A 23,151-nucleotide genomic window follows, 5' to 3' on the forward strand; every position below is an offset into this window, starting at 1 on the left:
TGCCATCTGTATGCCACTCCTGCAGATGGGTTTTACTCCCGACACCTGCTGCTTCGTGTTAATCAGTGGAGCAGCATTACGATCTTATGGGACGATCGCCAATGGCCCACATGCCCTTACGCAGTACTGGTGGCTCGGAGCAACATTTCGGCCTTTCAGCTGGACTAGTGCCTCCCCATTGGGACGGCCCTGCGGTTCTGTGCGCTTCCATGTTGCCTTTTCGTACGTGAATGTGGCTCTGTGTACCATGAGGGAACAGGACGACACACAAGTAGTGGCTGGTCATTTCTTGCGGATGCAGCCCACAATGGTGATTGGTGTTTAGGAGTTCATGGCCTGATGGCTGTATGGGCTTGGTGACTTTGATGTGCATTAAATTTCTATTCTGATTTGGCCCGTGTAGCGTTTTTCTTTGCAAGTGATGTGGCATATGCCTATTTGGGGGGCGATGTATTGTGAGGAGATCTGCATTGGGTTCCAGCTTCGGAGTTTAGTTGCGTGGTACTGTACTGGGCGCGTTTGCCTACTAAGCCCGTGAGGTCAGGGATGGGGGCTGCCAATATGACAGTTTGAATGTTGTCATGCTCAGGGGCGGGGGATTGGGTTTTGTGTAACAGATGCCGGTCAGCCAGGTGGACTGGTGGAATGATGTGATTCTCGGAATATGGCTGGTCACAGGTGCCTGTGTTTGCGTGCGTTTCTTGGTGGGGGACTGTGGTCATGTCCATTGGGATGGCTTCTGTATTCGTGCCATCTGTGCCCTGCAGCTCCCATTGGCCCCTCTTGTGTTTCTTTTGTTCGTTGCCATGCATGGGTGACTTGTACATTTCAATGGTTGCATTGTGGCTTCATTGCACCTACGGGGAGTTGTACTTTGTGGGCAGGGAGCGGTGTACAGGCACTCAGTGGGGCCGTTTACGGTTGATTCGCGATGCCGTACTTCTCACCATGGCGGAATGGTACATTACGCCATGCCTGATGGCGTTAGGTACATGTCCGCTAGGGTCGGAATTGGCGTACCGTTGCGCCATGGTGGTGTTTGCGGTTTCGCATGGCGCGCGCGCGCGTGCTTGGTGCAGTTAGCGTTGGCGTTCACTACGGTGTCGCTAATGGCTTCGTACTTTGCGGTGACGGGTCATAGTCGCACCGAGCGCTATTCGATGGCGGTATTGCATTTCCGCCATCGTTTTCCGATTTCCGCAAGGGTCGTAATGAGGGCCTGTATGTGTTGTCAGGATTGCTTGTTGCATTTCTATGCAGTACTAACATTTGCAAATACAATTAGTCTGTGCTGTGCAGGTAAATATTGTTAACAATTGGTGGCAATTGAAATAGAATATTCATTGCTACATTTGCATAGCAACTTACCCCACTTTCATTTGTAAATTTGAATGGGCCAGAAAGTTCTGTACCCGAGTGCATTTTTTGGTTTTTCTGTTGCTTCTTTCCCGACGTGCCTGGTTCACATTCCCTAACAGTTTCTTCTATGTTTGCGGCAATTGATGAAACTTTATCTTCTTTTCTTTTTTTGCAGAATTTCCTGTTGCATTCTGTTGCATTTATGTTTCATTTACTTTTCTTTTACCACGTTTCACTTTATCTGAAACAGGGTATTGTTTCAGATGAGGGGTGTACAGTGAACGCAATCTATTGTATTCTAGAATGTAAGGAATATCAGCTTTGACTTTACTTGAATCAAAGTTAATTACCAAAAGACGGTCAAGTGTACGTAAGCGTGATAATGGTACGTAGCTCATGCCTTCCTTAAACACTGTCTTTCCTATATCTATCAATGCTTTATCTAGTGTAAGACCTTGGGATTTATGAATGGTAACTGCATATGCAAGAGTTAGAGAAAATTGCTCTCTACGTACATACATGTCTTTGAAGAGAAGGAATCGAGCCATTGAGTGCCCTATCCTTTTTACTTCTGAAACTTTATCAAAGCGAATATTTACAAACTGAATGCTGTTATCACGTGGGTATGATTGAAAGCCAACAACTGTGCCCAGTGCTCCATTAACTAGCCCTTACTCTACGTCAAGGTTACGTTTAAGCATTACTCTACAATTCAATGATAATTTCAATACTTTTTCCAACCCAGCTGTGTTGGAGATTGAATGTTCTAAACTATTTAGTCTTGTTGTGGCTTGCTCACACATGGGTACTGTCAAACCATGTACGTCTAGTTTGTCTGTGGTGCTAATTTCTATTATTGCTTGCATTTCTTTCTTTAGCATTGTTTCATTGAATTTGAAACAGCTTGCAAGAGTTGGCATTAAGGCCATACAATTGACATTTTTGTGCGCTATTTGTTCCATAACATCAGTTGCGCATGCATTATCGCCATAAAGTGAATGTATATGGCGCTTTTTCAATTCAGCTTGTGCTTCTTGCGATAATACACCAACTCTAATACTTTTTAAGATGTTGGCATAAGTGAGATCTGCAGATTGCTGCATGTTCTCAGTTAATACTCTGTATTGGAAATGTTGCCAAAGGTTAATATTACGTATGCTACCAATATTTTTTCGGCAGAGTGTGTGGCCTAAGGTTTTAAAAATCGGTTCACCTTTTACTGGTGTCAATTGTAGAAGATCTCCGAAAAACGATAATGTGTTTCCCAGCAAAGAGTTCTTCCTTATTACTTTTAAGTACTTTGTGCAATCTGAGATGAATCAAAGCCAACATTAGATTGGAGACCATGCTCACTTCATCTATTAGTAGCATTTTCATTTGCTTCAATACTCTCCATAATTCCATTGTAGCTTCTGCAGAAAGTTTGTAGTAGTCTAACTTATTTTGATGCTCTACTGGAAGCAGTAGTAATCGGTTTAAAGCCACACCGCCTATGTTGTAGGCCGCTAAACCTGTGGGGGCTGTTACAACAGCTGACAGTTTGTTGTTTGTCAATTGCTGCAGGAACTTCCCCACTGACGTACAGCAGTATAGGTTTGTAATTTCGAAGGGATTGTGTCCTCCGACGTATTCCTTATCTTTGATAGATCATCTCCAGCTTGCTGGCCTCGGAACATTTTTTCAGTAGAGGGCGCTGCGTGTTGACGTCCCTCGAGACGATGTCCCTCGACAGCCTCCGTATCCGCGCCAACGTCATCACTCGTATAAATAGACTCGCGCAGCTCCGTTGCTCAGTTCCGTTTTTACGCGTTTCGTGGGGCCTCGGAATATCATTTCTCAGTTCTTCAATCAAATATACTTCATTATTCCTTGTGAATACCGACTCGTACTCGATGGCTTCCTCATCCGAACCGACGACTCCACGGTCCCGCTTCAAAAAATGTCGAGACTGTGGAAAGAAAATGTCGTTGACGGATCCTCACAGAATCTATTTGTGGTGCCTGGGAGTCGAGCACCATTGTTCGGAGTGCGAGGACTGCATGTCCATGACGGCGAAAGCCTTGAAGGTGCGTAAGGGGAAGCTCGAGAGAGGTAAGGCAGTTAAAACTTCTTCAAAAGTTTCCTCGGTGGAGTCGAGACATTCGTCTCCTCGCCATCACAAAAGACATTCTCGTTCTAAATCTCGAAGCAGTTCCCATCACTCTTCGAGATCTAAGCATTAAAAAAAAAAGAGAAGTTGAAGATCCCCTTCCTCGTCTTCTTCTTCTTCCGTTTCCCCGAAAAGGGTCTCCTGCCCCACAAAACATAGCTCTCAGGCTGAGTGGGAGGAATTCAGGAAAAAGATGCTCAGCGTCTTCAAGAAAGCAGCCTCGTCCCCCTCGAAGACTGCTGAGGGTGATAGCCTGGGTGAAAGAACCGAAAAATCAAAACGCTGCGAGTCGCAGCACCCGGCGAAAGAAGCTACTCGAGAGCGTCATGAACCCTCAAATAAAGGCAAGGTCGCGTATTCGACGCCGTCGTCGAAGATCCCTTCGACGCATAGATCGGCGTCTTCGACACCATTATCGAAGGGTTCTTCGACGCACAGGTCAGTCGATTCGACGCCGTCTTCGACGCCGACGTCGACGCCGAGAAAGGACAAACCCACGGCCACCCCACAGCCAGTGGCCATATACCCAGAGCCTCGATCACGAGAATGTCGTCGACAACCTCGAGTAGAATTCCGATACTCGAGGCCTCTACCAACCTTCTCGATGCCTTTTTCGATGGCTTCGAAGCCTTTAACGTCCACGTCGACGACGTCAACGTTTTCTCAGCCAATTATGACGAATTTGGCCCCTTCCGCTCTGGAAATGGGATTTATACCATTTCCAAGATCTGACCATTCCAGAGCCTTAGCATCTATTTATGAGGAAGGGGAGAATTCGGATCAGGAGAGACCTTTTGAGTTGCAGGGATCTGCAACTCCTGTACCAGAGGAATTTACCTCTGATGAAGGTAGGTTTAAGGACCTCCATGAATCCTTACATGAAGCAAGTGGGTTGGACACTTCCCCAGAAGTGGAATCTGCCAAACCAGACCCAGGGGAGCATGCCGAAACCCCTTATAGAACCTTGATGGCAAGGATAATAGAGTTTATGGGGTGGTCTACACCTTCACCTGCTTTTCAGCCAGACAACCTCACAGACATTTTGGTTAAAGGTCCACAGGAGGATCCTGTGGTGCCATTTCATACGGCATTACAAAGGAAAATATTGGCAAACTGGGAAACCCCTGAGGTTATCCCGGCGGTTAACAAAAAATTATCAGCCAAGTATAGGGTGTCTACTGCTGACCCTGAACATTTATCCAGACACCCAACTCCGGAGAGTCTGGTTGTGCAGGCAGCAACTTCATCAGGTAGTAAATCGGCTTACCCTACTGTTCCACAGGACAGGGATGACAAGAGATATGACTCTATGGCCAAAAAAGTATTTTCTGCATGTAGCATGGCGTTGAAATCCATCAATGCTACTTGTACACTTGCAAGCTTCAGCCACACACTTTGAGAGTGTGCTTCATCAGCGGCTGACTGCCTCCCGGAGGGAGAAGAAAGGGAAGCGTTTCTCAACATCATTAAGGATGGTAAGGACGCAATGTGCGAATCACTTCAGACTGGCATCGATTCTGCTGACAGTATCAGCAGGGCCATGGCGGCAAGTACAACAACCCGGAGATTCGCTTGGTTGCGAAAGTCAGGTTTTGCTCCAGATGTGCAAAGCAGGCTCTTGAATATGCCCTTTGACGGCTCTTCTTTGTTTGGTAAGAAGGCAGATGACAGTTTAGAAAAGCTTCAAACATCAAAGGAAGCAGCAAAATCCTTGGGAGCTGCAATCCGTCAGACACCATATCGCCCCTCAGGAACCTCTTGGAGAGGTAAGTCCTTTCGCTTCTATTCCGCATTCGGAAGAGGCAGAGGACAGCCGGTGCAAATGGGTCAGAAAAAATTCACCCGAGGTGGACGGGTTAAAAATACAAAAGCCGCAGCAGGTACCTCTTTACCCTCGGAATCTGCATCAGCCGCCTCCAAACCACTCTGAGGACTCTCCTCACAAGACACCAGTAGGGGGCAGGTTGACTCAACATCTGACAGAATGGCAGGCTATTACGTCAGATGCTTGGGCATTGGAGACAGTTGCCCAAAGTTACTGCCAGCCTTTTCTACGCATCCCTCAGAGCCATCCACCGGGGAACAGCTCTCGGAAAGTTCCAGATCCGCTCCTCTTGCAGGAAATTGTAGCCCTGCTAGAGAAAGGTGCCATAGAACCGGTACCTGTAGTGGAGAGGACCAAGGGCTGGTACCACCCCTACTTTCTCATCCCGAAGAAAGATGGAGGACTGAGACCTATCTTGCACTTACGAGAATTGAACAAGTTCCTCAGGAAGGACAAATTCAAGATGCTAACTCTCTCTCGGATCCTTCAGGCCCTCCAGCTCCAGGACTGGCTGGTATCTCTGGACCTCCAGGATGCTTATTTCCATGTGCCAATCCATCTCAAACACAGGAAATACCTGAGGTTCGCAATTGGCGGCTCTCATTATCAATTTCGAGTTCTGCCATTTGGGCTGACCTCCGCCCTGAGGGTCTTCACCAAGCTAATGTTGGTAGTGGCTGCAATTCTAAGGAGGGAAGGGATTAACGTCTACCCCTACCTGGACGATTGGCTGATCAGAGCTGTATCTCCGGAACAAGCTCAGATTCAGCTAGATTATGTCTGCCACTTCCTTCAAAAACTGGGCTTCTCCCTCAATTTAAAGAAGTCACAGATGATACCATCACAGAGACTCCAGTTCATTGGAGCGGTCCTGGACACTTCCCCGGGAAAAGCCTTGCCACCAGAGGTGAGGGCTCAAGATATTCTGCAGATGGTCACCAAGTTTCAAAATGCCCAACGTCTCCCAGCCTTTGACTTTTTGAGGTTGCTAGGCCTCATGGCATCCTGCATCTTCCTTGTGCCAGAGGCTCGCCTAAGAATGAGAGCACTGAGAACTCAGTGATCGCAATTCTCAGGGAGAATGACAGACCTCCTTCAGGTTCCGGACAAGGTGGCTCGAGACCTTGAGTGGTGGGCCTGCCAGAAAAACATCTTGAAGGGAAAACTGTTTTGGCAACCATGGCCGGAGATAACAGAAGTCACAGATGCCTCACTCACGGGGTGGGGAGCCCATACCAGCGACTTGATCATCAGCGGTCGTTGGTCTCCATCAGAGTCCAGACTACATATCAACCTGTTAGAGCTGAGAGCAATCAGACTAGCGCTGAGGGCTTTTCTGCCATCAGTACAGGGGAAAAATGTCCTGATAATGACGGACAACACAGTGGCCATGCACTAACTCAAAAAAAAGAGGAGGTGTAGGATCACTGCCACTGTGCAGAGAGGCAATGCAGCTCTGGTTTTGGGCAATTCAAGAAGGAATCTCTCTATCGGCGGTTCACGTAGCCGGAGAGAAGAACTTGACGGCAGAAGCTCTGAGCAGGCAGGGCACATTCTCCCACGAGTGGGAACTAGCTCAGGAAGTCCTTCAGGAGGTCTTCGCCCTTTGGGGAACCCCTCAAGTGGATCTGTTCACCACCAGTACCAACAGGAAGTGCGATCTGTTTTGTTCAAGGGAATTTCCCCCGAGAGGAGCTCTAGGGGACGCGTTCGTAGTGGACTGGGAGTTTCCACTCCTGTACGCGTTTCCACCAGTCCCTGTCATTCCTCAAATGATCAGGAGGTTGATAAGATTCCGGAAGGAGCATGATCCTAATAGCCCCAGACTGGGCCAGGAGAACGTGGTACCCGAACCTTCTGGACATGTCCATCTGCCCTCCAATTCGTCTTCCGCTCAAGGAGAATCTTCTCTCACAGAAGGGAGGTCAGGTTCTCCATCCAGACATCAGAACCCTCAACCTTCATGCCTGGCTTCTGAAAGGTTGAGATACAAGGATTGGGACCTCCCTGATGACGTCATGGTGGTGTTGCTTTTGGCCACAAGGCCAGCAACAAAGTCTTTATACCACTGACATTGGAACAAATTTTGCAGCTGGTGTAGAGAAGAGAATATCGACCCCTTTTCATGTGGTGCACCAATGGTGTTATCCTTTCTACTCTACTTGGCAAATTCAGGCCTTCAAGTTGGCACTATCAAGGGCTATCTCGCAGCGCTATCGATCTTCAAGCGCACTGTAGAGGAGCCATCGTATTTCAAATTACCCTTAGTAATACAATTTCTAAAGGGATTAACTAATGTATACCCTCCAAGACCGTTCCATGGGACTTAAATTTAGTCTTAAATTTCCTAATGGGTACTCCATTCGAACCACTCCACTCTTGTTCGCTAAGATTTCTCACCCTTAAAACTGTCTTGTTAGTGGCATTAACATCTGCTAGAAGGGTGAGCGAATTACAAGCTCTATCTTGTAAAACCCCTCATACAATTTTTCATAATGACAAAGTTGTCCTACAGGTGAAGCCTAATTTCCTCCCAAAGGTGGTTTCTGAATTCCACATCACTCAGAAAATTACCTTACCTTCATTCTATCCTCCTCCCCATCCGGGTAAAGAGGAAGAAAGGCTACATAGGCTGGACCCAAGGCGGGCTTTAAGCTTTTACATCAGCAGACTTGCTAGGATTAGGCAAGCAGACCAACTGTTCGTAGGTTACTCAGGGCACAAATTGGGACTACCCATAACAAAACAGACCATTTCCAGATGGATTATTTTGGCCATTCTGGAATGTTACAAACTAGCAGGGAAAGAGCCTCCTCAAAATATTAGGGCTCATTCAACCAGGGGTATCGCAGCCTCTTCGGCCCTCCAAAGAGGAGTTCCGTTTCAAGACATATGTGCGGCTGCCACACGGTCGTCCGCACATACATTCACAAGATTTTACAACCTGGATTCCTCCTCTAGTCAAGAGACTAGGTTTGGCAAAGCCGTATTACATTCTGTTCATTCCTAAAGGGAAACATGGCGTTTTTACTCCCACCTCCAATTACACACCACTGCTATGGGAGTCTATCAAAGATAAGGAATACGTCAGAGGACACAATCCCTTCGAAGAACAAGTTACTTCTTAACTGGTAACGTTCTTTCGATGGGATGTTCCTCCGACGTATTCCTTATCGCCCCTCCCATCCATCCCCGCAGTAATACTTCCCTTGTGGTTGCAGCTTACGCTTCTTCAAGGTCAATAACCAATTAATGTAAAACAACTGTTAACGTCAAAATGGAACTGAGCAACAGACGCTGCGTGAGTCTATTTATACACGTGATAACGATGGCGCCGATACGGAGGCTGTCGAGGGACATCAGCTCGAGGGATGTCGACGCGCAGCGCCCTCTACTGAAAAGTTTTTCCGAGGCCAGCAAGCTGGAGATGATCTATCAAAGATAAGGAATACGTCGGAGGAACATCCCATCGAAAGAACGTTACCAGGTAAGAAGTAACTTGTTCTTTGGCAGGTACATTCTTTATTTTCATGCTCTACACCATGCACAATTTGTTTTGTTACCTCTTCAAAAATGGTGCGCTGATCGTTGTTAAGTTTTCCTTGTTGCACAGTTAAGTCCTCTGTATCTTCTTGATACTGATACATGGTATTTTCTACTCCTGCCTTAGCAACTTCAGCCTCATTTGCTATCAGTGGTTGTCCTAATGGCTCTTGACTTCCTGTTACAGAAGGTTGACTACTGTCGGAAGAGTCTTTATCTAGTTGGGCCTGAATTTCTTCTTCTTGTTGCTGCTCATTGTGTAACATTGTTTTGTACTGCGTAAAGTTAACATCGGTGATAGTGCTTTCATTTGCTTTGAAAGAATCTTCATAGCACTCATAATTATCTAGTATGTCTTCCTCTTTTCTCCATGGTTTGAAAAGTTGTAAAAGAGACATGTAATATAGTTCTTTCTGTTGAGGAGTTTTTAATGACAACCTCACATGATTAATTAAGCTTTGTTTGTTAAGTTTCACTAAGCTCCCTTCACAATCGGTCACTGTATATCTATGTTTACTTTCATCGGGTTTTACATTATTTTTGTATGCAAGGTTTTGAGCTATGTTGTACAGACACATGCTTTCCAGAGTGGTACTCCTGTTCGGATAGTATTTGTCCAGTAAATTGTTTTTCAGAATGTCTTGGCTGTTGGGATCATTTCTGGCAATAGTTTCTATGTCCTCATATGATTTTAGCACTCTTTTTCTACATTTTGCAGGACCAAGACTTAGCCATACTATGTTGTCTGATTTTCCGTACAAAGCAGTGCCGGTTAAACAATCTGCTGCTTCATAGGCCCCACATTCTCTATGCGAAAGCATTTTTATGCCTAGGCTGTACAATTTCTGTGATAATGTTTTGTCTGATGCTAGGCCATCCCAGAGGTCTTGAAGCTCTGTTTTTTCTGCTTTTGTTAAGTAGGCTGTAACATATCGTGCAACAGCAGTTGAATTGTCTGCAATGTACTGCACATCTATGTTTGCATTTAATAATAGGGCAGTGATTGCATTATAATCATTGATATATTTTGATTCTTCACTTCTTTTTATGCTATACGTGTTTTTAGGTGATTTACCTTTAACACTATGTCGAACTGAAGACATGAAGTTGTTTACTTCACCTGTTTCTGTAACTGGTCTGGGGAAACCAAAGTGGCATTTGGTGTAGTATTTATCTTTGTTTTTGTATTTACGGCGACAATATTTGCCACATTTGTATCTTTGAAATTGTAAAATCTGCCCATGCAGCTCACTATGACTCTTTTGTGAAGGGATTTCACATGTGACATATTTTTGGATAAACTGCAAAACAGTGCTATCACTGTCGTGGGCACATTTTGGTGCATCTTTGATCCATAACAGCATGTGAATATGTGGTGCTCCTCTCGCTTGATATTCTTTTCTCCAAAAGAAGTGTTCCACTTCTCCAAGGGGAGGAACACTTTCATTGCAAATAAAGTGTAGCATTGCAATGAAACGATGATGGAAATATCTTGAGACATTAACTGGATCTAGAAAGCAAAGTTCTCCAGGTGTTAATATATCTATGTTGTTTTTCTTACTGTTTGCTATGCGTAGGAACTCATGCAAATCTTCCCATGCGTATTCTGCACAACTTAGTGTAATAAACCAAGTTGGTGGTCCAAGGTTTCTGATCATGCAACGCACGTCTCCGTGCCGTCTAAACCAGTATTCCTTTGTACCGCGCATGTTTGCAAACAAACCTCATCTTTTTCTTGTACTTTTTGTATTAACTGTGTAGCTGACATATTTTGAAAGTGCGTTCCAGATTTAAGAATGTGTGCAACTCCATAACATAGTGTTGCTAATTCACTTTCGTATAGTAGGTGGAATATGTATTCCACATTTTGTCGAAATCTGGGATTTTGGGAATACATTCATAATGAGCGGTATTCTGATGCCCCAATCTGAGTGGGTCTATCATCATACCTCCCACATTTGCCAGTAGGAAATAGCAGTGGAAAAGCACATGCTTCTATACTTTTTTCCCAAATACTCATTGGTGACCCTTTGGTTTGTCGCATTTGGTAAGTTTCTAGTGCATCATCTATACTTTCATTGGAATACAATGGATGAATTGTCTAATGGTCTAAAAGAGAGGGTACTGTAGCTGGATTCAGAAGTTCGAATTGTCCGTTTTCTGATGGCTCTTGAATTATTTCAGTTGTTTGCCTTAAGCTTTCATCAATATTTATTTCCTTGTAGTACTCATTGTTGTCTTTTAGATATTGCAATACTTGTGTAACTTTGTGTAAGTCTACTAATTGTTGCCAAATTCTTTTGTCCTTTGTTGGTACTCCATTTACCAAGACTATTAAAGAATGCTCTTTTGCACGTTCCACTCCTAGAGTGTGTACATTTTCCGTTAGATCTAATGGCAAGTACACTACTTTGTCACAAATGCCTTTCACCAATTCAGAGGGAGGTACATTTTCTGTTTTTGGATGAAGGCGTATAATTGTTTGAAATGTGTGAACTGTTTGAATTATTATGCTCTCATACAAATTGAGCTGTTGGAGGATTTTTGGTAATGAAACAATTCCAAATTATTTGTAATTGCACGTGAAGGAGTGTGGTTGTTGTGTAATTTTGCAGTACAGTAACTGCAACATATTAGACGTTCAGTTACTTCATATTTGCTTTCAGCTAAAAGGTACAAAGCTAATTCAAACCATTTAGAGTCTTCATTGTTTTCTATTTTGTATGCTATGTCCACATTTTTTGTGTTCCTTTTGTAAAACGTTCTGCGGTAACATACACACACGTGGTTTGGTACTTCAGCCGATGACCTTTTAAATTTTAGCATTTCTTTTCTGTATGTGTGTAATAGAAGGTTGCTATGTGCAGAATTGTCACTACTATGCTCTAAACCTGTTGCATTTTCTACGTGACTCTCTCTTCCAAAATACTTTTTCTGAATACGGTCCATTTCTTCTTGTAAGTATTTGGGTGTACCATGCAGAAGAGTGGTATTTAAATTGCCTAATTCTGAAGCTGGACTTTTTGCACAATATATTTTATACACTAAATTTCTTACTTTAGTATGATGTACTGATATTCTTTTGCTATCATGGAAGGTAATTTTGCCAATAGGTCCATAAATGCAGACTAGTGAATGCCTTTTAGTCCTGTGTGCTTTCGCACTACACAAATATCCATATTTTGCCGCACTTTGATTTTACTTTTGTCTTTACCTTTTACATATTGATTGAGGAACACACGTAAAGATTTGAAAGCTTTATTTGGAATGGCACACATTGATGTGCACGGCCATTTGTATACTGGACAGTGTGGTTCTGCTGAATTGAGAGGTAATTCTGAGTTTTCAGAAGACAGTTTTGTAAGCATTGTTTCTTGTTCCATGATGGTAGTATTGATTTTCTCATACCCACGTCCACTGCTATGGATGGTAATTGTGTTTGTTTGATTTGGTTTGTATGCTTCTTCATTGAAATATGGCTCTGTGGTTGTTGTGTGACTCCATTCACCACCACAAACATGCAAAAACATTTTTTTGTACACATTCCATTTATTGCTGAGTTTCATTTGTAGTTTGGTACTTACTTTTGTTAGTGCTTTCATCCTTTTTAACACTAATGTGAACAACTTCCTTTTGAGAAGGATTGCACTGTCCAGAAGTGCTTGAAGAATTAACTTTCTACGGTACGTTTTAAGGGGTGAGGATGACTTTGATCCTCTTCTTAGTAGATTCTGAAGGACTCTGTGACGAACCATTTTTTAAAATTTTTTTTTTTACATTTTTATTTTCAAAAATGTAAACAATAACAAGATAGATAGACAATTGCAAAACAATATCCATCAAACACAGTAAGGAACAACAAACTATGTACAGTGAAAGATACCCCCCTTGCCCCCAACAGAGTCACACCATATCCAAAAGATCAAGTTCAGTACAATAAAAGAAATTGACTCCAAATCTTGTTGAATAAAGCACTTTTCTTCTCGCTATGATACAACACTCTCTCTATTTCCGCCAGATCATGTATTTCGGCCACCCACATCTCAATTGTAACAGGAGCAGGCGTTTACCAGTTTCTCAAAATCAGTTTTTTCCCTCACCAACGCTCCCCGGAAAACCCATTTTCTCTGGGAAGTACTCAAGTCATCCAGTTCCTCATCACTACCCAGCACAACAGTCTTAAAATCCAAATTTATCCTCACATCAAGAACTTTATCACAAATCCGATCAAATTCAAACCACATACCCCTCACCCTTGAACATTCCCACAACGTTTGTTTCATGGTCCCAATTTCATATACACATGCCCAGCATTCAGAGTTGTCACTCATCCCCCTCTTCATCATTCTCTCAGGCGTCCAGTCGAACCATTTTTGCTAACATAATTTTTTTATTTTTCACTATGGGTTCTTCTTACACTATTAGAATTATTAGGAACATTGTTAGCTGTACTGGCAGCCGTTTCTTTGACATCATTTCTGTGTTTTGTGTTACTTTTTGATGGAGGATCTACAGTTTCGGAAGTTGAGACTTCTTTTATTATGTTACCCAATTGCATTAGGTGGTTTGTACCAAGATTCTCCCCTGACTCTACAACAGATGGATTCTTACATTGGGTACCTTTATTTTTGTTTGCTCTAATTCTGCGTTCCTTTCTACGGAGCTGCTTTTTGGTAGGCATTCTTTCGTGTCTGTTGAGAAAAAAAAACTATTCTTTGGTCTGTTGTCCAATGTATGTGTGCTGTGTGCACGTGTGCCTAAATGTGATGGGGAAACTCTTTGGCACGGTGTGTCAACGCACAGTGACCTCTAACTATCATTTGGTAAGGCTACTTTACTGTTTCCATAGTAGTACAATGTGCTTTAGATGAGAGTACACAATGCCCTACTTGTGCCGAGAGCCATTATTAATAACCAAAATGGCAAAAACTTGCTACTGCCACTTATTTTGATTATCTTACCTTCTACGGCTTGCCTATGTCATTTCAGTACCAAGCACATAGCCATTTGTCAGCCATTCCACCTGTTAATCTTTGTCCTATAATTGGATATTTGTAGGCAGAATGGTTTACAAATGAATGCTTCCTTTGGTGCCCAAAGTAAACAAATAACCCACGCAGCCTCTTTAAGGAGAAGTTACAATATGAAGGTTGTACTGTACTTACTTTTTTGTGTAAGATGCCAAGGTTTCTTCGGATATGTCGTCTGCAGTGTAGATGTTGTTGATTCTCAGGAGAGTAGTCTTCACTGTGAATTAAAAAAACGATATCATTTACTTTGTGTGTTTGCAGCTGTCATGATATTGCAGCCTTTACTTGTACTTCTTTCGTCATACGATTCAACTTTCATGTTTCAACCCAATCCATGTGCACATTTCACTTCTCTCTGCGCACTCTTTGTATACTACTTTCAATATGGTACTTCAAAGTCCTTCAAAATATCTATCTTTTTGTAGGGGTTTGGAAATGCCTTGTTCTTTACAAAGTGTACTATGCATAGGAGAGAGGTTTGTAAGCGATAGGGAAATGTAGTAGATGGGCAAACTTTTTGTACTTCTTAATGCAAAGTACGATGTCCAAAAATCGGGAGACCCTCCGAAGGACATGTCAGCACCACAATCTGGAGCGATTACTATTCTCATACGATCACATTGCAAATAGCATTACTGTTGGCAGTACAGAGGACAGAACTGTGCCATTTTCACATACAAAATTAAGGTCTGCCCTAAATTATACTTCTCAACTCACACGCTTTTGGCGGGTGTCACCCGCCTTGTAAAGGGCAGACTCACCCGCCAAGCCTCCTGCACGGCCATTAATTCCAATGGGCGTGTCACCCGCCAAAAACAAAATCAGCTCATTTCACCCGAACTTCACACAAAAATGGTTGAGAGCTATGCCTAAATAGGCATGCTTGCAACGTATGTACAGGTTATGCAGAAGAAAGTAAGCAGTCGTGCAAATTGTTAATGGCAAATCGGCATTCTTGCACTTTACAAGGGGGAGCGTTGTTATGTGCTTTCTATGGAAATTTACCGGCATTATTTTGTCTATTTTAAATTATAAGGCTTCCACATGTACTCTGATCAGAATGAACATACCTGCGCTCTAAACTGATGCATGTGGTCATGCATGGAGCTGTACGTAGAAATTCGCAATCCTTGCACAGTAGCTTGTGAAGTAGGTGCTTTGCAATGGTATGCGATTTCCATTAGGAATCATCGACAGTAATTTTGAAGTGCGCAATGATGATGACGGAGTTAAAATTAGCAAGGTTCTATGTGATTGGTGGCTGATTGTGCGCCCGCTTAGTTGTGTCCAATGATGGACTCGCTTTGGTACCACTGTAGAAAGGGTGGAAGGACTGTGTAAGAGTTACGCGCCACACATAGGCAACGCTTGTCCGCTGGTAGGGCGTGTCACATATGGGTTTCTACAGCTAATCCTGCATGGAAAGACGACTGTAGCCATCAGCCAATCAGATGTTCACATTACTCTTTTGTGTCGTAAGATGGTGCACACACTGAAAATGGCAGAGGTGCAGAGGGTCGGTGTTTTGCTGCTTGGAGACATTTTTGTGCAAGGCTTACAACACTATGCCGAGAGTAGGCATGTGGCACACCATTTCGATGTGCGAGGAGTGGAGGTGGTCTTGAGCGCTGACACTGATGCCAATGCTGCGACAATTCTGCAAGTTTGCAGAGACATGCGTAGAATGACCACTCCTAATGTGGTAATTTTGCACTACGGTGCTTGCCACTTGGGATACCTGACTTCACGTACTTTGTTGGCAGATTTGGCACAGTTGGTTGAAGCAATCATGACCATCTTCCCAACATCTAAAGTTATTTTTTCTGCTTTACTCCCCAGACTACAATGGACCAACACTTCTGTTTTATGTCCAGATCAAAGCATCGGGAGGTGCATCATCAATCACGGCATGTGTGCATTCATGCTGCGAGTTGGTATGTTTTTTTGTAGCCACGATAACATTGCTCCCAGCAATGCGCATTACTTTGAAGGAGATGGCGTTGCACTATCCTATTTGGGAAATGCGATGTTCTTTTGGAACATAAGGCTTGCTTTAGAGAAGGTTCTGTAATGTTTGCAAGAGTAAAGCAAGGACAAAAACAACAAAAAATTCATAAAATACCACATGTCTGTACGATATGTGGCCAAAAATTTTAAAAAAGGCTCTTCTCAGAGCCTACGTTTAAGGGGAAAAATGGGATTAATATTTTAATGTACCGTTGTCACGCTCTGCTCCTCTACATGTCCGCGAACATGGCGGTAGTTAACTGCCAGCACCTATCACCACCGCGGACTGAAGGGTGGAGCCGCATGTAAATAAGAATGAGCGGAGCTAGAGATTGGTCCATAAAGTTCAGTAGGTGTATTCTGACCAACGTACTGTAGTAAGACCGTCTTCTCCCTCACAGGACATCACACAGCCATGGCTTTCCATGTTCGAAAACAGATTGTCTGGATTGTGGGAGACTCATGGATACATTGGTTGAAGGTGCATGCCGAAAGCTGCAGTTTATCTACAAATCTCCGATTTCCACATGCGGAAGTGCACTGGCATGGCGTGTGCAGCATGAGATGGCTGGACTTGGTGCCTCTTTGTGTTACTTTACAGAGAGAGCGTCCTCCAGATATACTCATCATTCATTGTGGCGTAAACAGTTTAGGCCATGTATCTGGAATTTCTTTACAATTTGCCATGAAGGAAGGACTCGCGAATATCATGGACATGTTTCCAAATTGTCAAATACTTTTTTCCCGTATTGCCCAAAGACAAATATGTTTGCCTTCTTCTGCATTTGGTCCACAAATGGAGAAAGTGAGATGCAATGCAAATAAGGCTGTGTGTGCCTTTTTAAGAGATGTTGGTATGTCCTCTTTCCACAATGAAAACATTTTGTTTCATAGCAATTTCATTTTCCGCAGAGAAGGAGTCCACCTCACATATGATGCAAAATGCATTTCGCCCTCTTTTGCAATCACACTAACCTATCTGACAATCCGTTTCACCCAATCCACTCCTTTTAAACCCACACAACACACCACCAAAAGGCTCTTTTCAGAGCCGCCACTTACTTCCAACGTACACTTTATTGCGTTTGCTCCGCTTGCACCCTCCCTTTTTGCCCTGTACGACTGCAAACTTTTGCTGAACTCCGCAGGGCTCTACGGCCTTCACTTCATAGTTCTATTGTTACACTGAGAAAGGCGGCTCTGAAAAGAGCCTTTTCTGTCATTTTTGTTGTTTTTACCTTCATTGATTAACAGCACTCCACACACTAGCAGAAGAGGTGAGAGGAGGGTAAGGAAGGGGACACCAGCCACGGGGATAAGAAAGGGCAACTGAACAGATACATATTAAGGGTAATCTTTATTTAGGTAAGGAGCAAATCTTCTGGTGCTCGCTGACTGCAGCCTCAAAAGCACTTCAAAGACCCCCCCCTGCAGAGTACTGTGTCACAATACGTGCACACTACTGTCACCTTCGAAAAAGGTAAGGGTCCACAGCATTGCGAATGGCTTGTGAAGCAGCTGGAGGGAGGAGCTCCCCCACAGGAGTGTCTCTTGTGGTGGGAGGATCGGATTCAGAGGATGCTGTGGAGGAACTCAAACGACTACGCTCTTCACATGGCACCACCTTGAGAATGTCCGCAGTGTGGAACGAAGTGAGGTGGCACTTCATGGTTGTCGTACCAAAACTGTACGCTCCAAATCTCCTATCTCCTGCGACTCAACACCACATTGCACTGGTTACACTTTACCAGGTTCGCACGTGCTTTTGGTACGTTCCCATAAACGGAAAACAACCGCCACACCCACGACTCCCGGCGAGTGCTCCTAGTGCGGAGTTCCTCCACTTCATTCTCTTCCTCCTCTTCTTCCTCAATCTCTACATCCTCACCCAAATATCTCTCTGCAGGCCCTGGTGAGGTGGTGATGGTGGCGGGTTTGGGGGAGGTGCCGAGGCTAATAACCCAACAGCAGCCATGGAAGCCATAGTAATTTGTTTCCTTTTCGTCACTACAGCAGTAAAGGCAACGTACCACTATCTGCTATAGCTAGAAGGACAATGAAGATGCGCTCCGGGGGTGTGGCCTTTTGAAGGGGTGCAAGGGTTGCCTCATGACCATCTTCATCCTTACAAAGCGGTACACTCAATTTTACGCAGCAACTCCTGAGGTGGCTTATTGTTTGGGATGTGTGAAATTACATTTTTCCACTCCACAATACTTTGCTTTGTGTCTACAAGTTCATATTTAGTGTTGCGGAAGCACACAAACCGCGGAAACTAGTCCCCACATTCAGCGTAGGTGCGGTCACAAGATGACGTCCCCAACACATCCGCCCCCTTCATGAAAGTCCCCTCGACAGCAAATTCAAAGAATCGCACATGCGCATGCGCACAAGTATCCTACAGATATTGTTTGGGTTCTCAAAGTACTTCAAAGTGCGACACAAGTGAGACAGACAGTTAGGAACTGGCTCAATGTTGCCAATCCTTTTGTTTTACTGCGCATGTGCTGGCATGCTATGTTCACTGTACGTACAGTTCCAGTGTCCTTAGGACAACTCCATTTTGTTTGCCTACGACCTTGCCGCCCACCGTGCCTTTTCTACGGACGGTAGCATTTTGACTGCGCCCAATACGAACGGCTATACTGACCTTCATACACTCCCTTTCTACTCATTTACACCCATTCCGGACATCTTGTGTGTTCTACCACCATGTATTATCTCGTTCCCAAGTGGTACGCCGAGTTAGTATATCCTTTGGACACCCCTTTCTGTTCATTTACGCACATTGTGAAAAGATGGTGCTGTCACACATCACATCCATCTTACTTGGCATTAGACAGCACCCACAATCCATTGCTTGTGCATAGGTCGAACAGGCGCGCTGTTCGCGAACATTTTACGTCTTTAAAAAAAAAAATGTAAACACATACTCTAGCTCTACAACTACTGTACAAAACCATTTACTATATACACAAAAACACACATCAATCTAAAGAAACAGCAGGGGAAGCGGACACTGAAACAAATATGGGGGAATTTGGATTTAACAGGGGTTGGTTATGAGGGGACGATTTGTGAGGGAAAGAAGGGATGGATACTTCATCGAAACGTCTATTTTCCTGTTGCAGGTTTGGGGATGGGTCACTAGGGAATGGAGAAGCAGGGCAGGTGCAGGTGGGGCAATGGTACCGAACTTTCCCTCTCACAACGTCCTCCACAAACTCCCGTAAACTTTGAAAATTGTTGTTCAAAACATCAATTTTCGACTCTATCCTTTTAATTCTGTCTTCTATCTCGTCTGTTTACCTTTCCTCTTTTTTTCCTGGTCTGTTGAAATACCACAAGTTAAATGCCTATAAAATACTGGTCACTATTCTCCATATGCAGACCAATGTGTACCATTATTGTCACTGTCTTCAGACATTTCCTCCTTCGGGAAATACTCCTCCAGCCACTCCAAAGTACTAGCCATTTCTGAGTCAAAACAACAGAAAGAAATTATTATTTCTGCACCACATACCAATAAAAACCACACCCACTTCAAAAAAATGACCTGCACTCACTCTTTTGCTGTAATCTCTCCTCTTCCAAATGCGTCCGTCCACTATCGTTCCAGGCTGCCGAGTTTCTGTGAAGTGACTACAGTGGTGGCATCCTTTCTTTTTTTTTTGGTACCATCCACTTCATTCTACATGATTATTAAATGTGTTGTTTCCATTTCCTACCTTCAAGTTTCCATATTTACTTATTACTACTTACAATATCTTTATGCCCTTCTTCACCGTTTCACACTTTTTGTGTAAGACAATAGTACATTTTCAGATACCCCCCGCCTCTTTGGGTAATGTTGATCCTGTCCGCCCCCGTCTGCAAAAACAGGCGCTCAGTCCATCCCTTTCTAAAGTCAATAGGGAGGGGGTTCTGAATGTTCTATGTTAAATGTATGGCAAGTACATAGATTATACTACATATCTCTAAAAATCACATGATTACAGTGCATATTCTGCTCACCAACTTCATTGCCACAATTTCATGCTTAAGTTCCACCTTCAAAAAACCTTTACATTTCCCTACAAAACGCACTTTGATAAGGGGATGTTAGGGTTCAGTTGCCCTCCCAAAAACCAGTGCAATTCACTACAAAAAAGACTTTGCTGAGGGGACATTATGGTTAAGTTGCCCCAACAAAAACCTGTATGCTTCACTAAAAAAATGTTCCCCCTCCCCTTTATGCTTCAAATTAAAACCAAAAAAACCCCGAAATTCGACAGTTATGGTAAATGAAGCCCCCAACCCTGCCACCACCCCTGTGCACTGCTAACACTAACACCCAGAGCATGAAAGATCTCATCTCAAATTTCAATGATGACATCAATGACAACATCATTTGTTTAGCCCCTTTCTTTACCTTCCCTGCCATACATATATAAGTACGTTCAGTAAAAAATATTCACTAAAGGCATGTTACACTTCACAGTGCAACCAAACACCACTGCACATTCCCCCATTATAGTGAGCTAAGCAACTATAACTCGCACCATCTACGTGCATTGCTAAGACTAACACCCAGGACATCAAAGATGATATCACAAATAACATTAATGACATCACTCATGACATCACATCTTTGCTTCACTTATTTTGGTGCATTGAAAAATGTAGGCTAGGTGGTTTTCTTCACTGAACAGCACAATATGACAATTGCAAAGGTGCTGTGTAGCAAAACGTTACCCTTGTCGTGTGTTCCTACAGTACTTACGTTAGGGTCTGGTGTCAGCTCATGATGCACATGCATGGGGCAATAGCTGCCCTCAAACACACAATTAATTTGTGTACAGGAAGATAAACTGTCGAATGCTACCAGTTCTTTCTAACTTACTTCAGTTTCCCTGTATGTGCCGCTCATTTATAATCCTTGGGTCGTCACATGCATTGTTTGTTGTAGCACACATGTGCATTCAGTCTATATTTGGGAGCTACTATTACATGTTTAACATTACACATTCACCCCTAACATCTTGCTACCAACATAGTAGAAAGAAGCCCTTGTAGGTAGGGACTTTTTAGGAATTTTCTTATCACATGTGATGTCATGTGTGATGTCATTAATGTTATTTGTGATGTCATCTTTGATGTCCTGGGTGTTAGTCTTAGCAATGCACGTAGATGGTGCGAGTTATGGTTGCTTAGCTTACTATAATGGGGGAATGTGCAGTGGTGTTTGGTTGCACTGTGAAGTGTAACATGCCTTTAGTGCAATTCTTTTACTGACCGTACATATATATGTATGGCAGGGAAGGTAAAGAAAGGGGCTAAACAACTGATGTTGTCATTGATGTCATCATTGACATTTGAGATGACATCTTTCATGGTCTGGGTGTTAGTGTTAGCAGTGCACAGGGGTGGTGGCAGGGTTGGGGGCTTAATTTACCATAACTGTCGAATTTCAGGGGTTTTTCGGTTTTAATTTAAAGCATAAAGGGGAGGAGGAACGTTTTTTTTAGTGAAGTGTACAGGTTTTTGTTGGGGCTACTTAACCATAACGTCCCCTCAACAAAGTTTTTCGTTAGTGAATATATATATATATATATATATATATATATACACACACACACCATCACTTCATGAACATACACACCATCACTTCATGAACATAATCTCTTAGCGTGAATGAGGAGAAAACAAAAGCTACACAGCTGTGCGATCGCCATCCACTCAGTGGGCGCTCATGGACCTACTGCATGATTGCAGTAAAGTTATGCAGGTTTATGAGGTGTGTCTTCTGCATGTACAACAGACCTTCTGTGTACATGCGTAAACACCATACATGTGCATCATTGTAACACTTCAGTAACTCATAAAAAAGACAGTCATTATTATGATAGTGCGCAGAAAAAATGTGGTGAATGTACAAATATATGAAATTAAATCAATGTATGATGTATTTATTCTGATATTTATTTCACGCTTGATTTACTCTGTAACACACTTTGCTTCAAATGACTTTATCCGAAATAAAGATGATTATGGAAAACAATGCCACTCTTTCACAACAATTTTTAACAAAAGAAATGTCACCATTGGATTCTGCTATACCATTTCTTTACAATCAAAATTGTATTCTATTACAACGGGTATCCAAATCAGATGTCCCGTCTGTTACCTTAGACCTGACAACAACACATAATGTACATAATACACAATATGTCTTGAAGTCAATTAGTTATAATTTAGGAAAAGATAGTGGTAAAATAGTCTAATTTATTGTACACAATTTGAGTAGTTGAGTTATACACAATTTAAATCATTGACAAATACTGACACTCTGATTAACAGGAGGCCAGGGGTAGGTACCCTGGAGAAAACACTTGCAATCATTAGCAATTGCCAAAGGATCTAGGCAGCCTATATACAGGGGACAGTACCCTGGGAAGATAGAATCTCAAAAGGCAGGAATAAAAGGGAAAAGACCGAAAAAAGGAACAAGGGCAGGGTTGCCCCGGATATATTACTTGTTAGAACCAACATTTTACACAGAGAAAGGAATTTTGTGTTCTCCCGCATGGGAGGACCATTATTTGAATCAAGAAAGAGTACAGTTGTAAACCTTCTTCCGTTTCTAAATCGGATCTCAGGCCTAATAAATATTTCATATTACAGTTGTGGCTGTTCTCATTACTTTAAACCAACAACCAACTTAATTTTGTAAGCAATTCACTACATTCAAAAAGGAAAAGGGGTCTTTTTTAATATAGTGAATTGCTTACAAAGTTAAGTATGCTTTAAGCAACAACTGTATATGAAATATTTATTAGGATTGAGATTAAATATTTATTTCAGATGCACCAGTCAATTATGTTAATTGAACGTCTAATATTATCAAAAGTAGAGTGTCCCAAATGAAACCCCTATGGTCCGCATTTATTAATTCAGGTATGATTTCCATAATACGGTTAGCTAGAATTTTGGTGAAAATGTTCACATCACTGTTAAGCAGAGTAATGGGCCTATAGGAATTACAGAGCGGTGGATCATTCAGAAGTTTTAGTATCAGGGTAGTTCTAGACTCTGCCATAGATTCAGACATCTTACCCGCGTCCACGAAGGACTTGAACACCTTCATCAGGTGGGGGGTCAATGTGGTACAGAATGTTTGATAAAACAAATTAGGAAACCCATCTGGGCATGGCGCTTTGTTAGGCGGGAGTTTACGAATTACGCATCTGCTTTCTGGG

This window comes from Ambystoma mexicanum, chromosome 14 (assembly GCF_040938575.1).
Source record: "Ambystoma mexicanum isolate Mex_15411 chromosome 14, UKY_AmexF1_1, whole genome shotgun sequence".
Classification (NCBI taxonomy): domain Eukaryota; kingdom Metazoa; phylum Chordata; class Amphibia; order Caudata; family Ambystomatidae; genus Ambystoma; species Ambystoma mexicanum.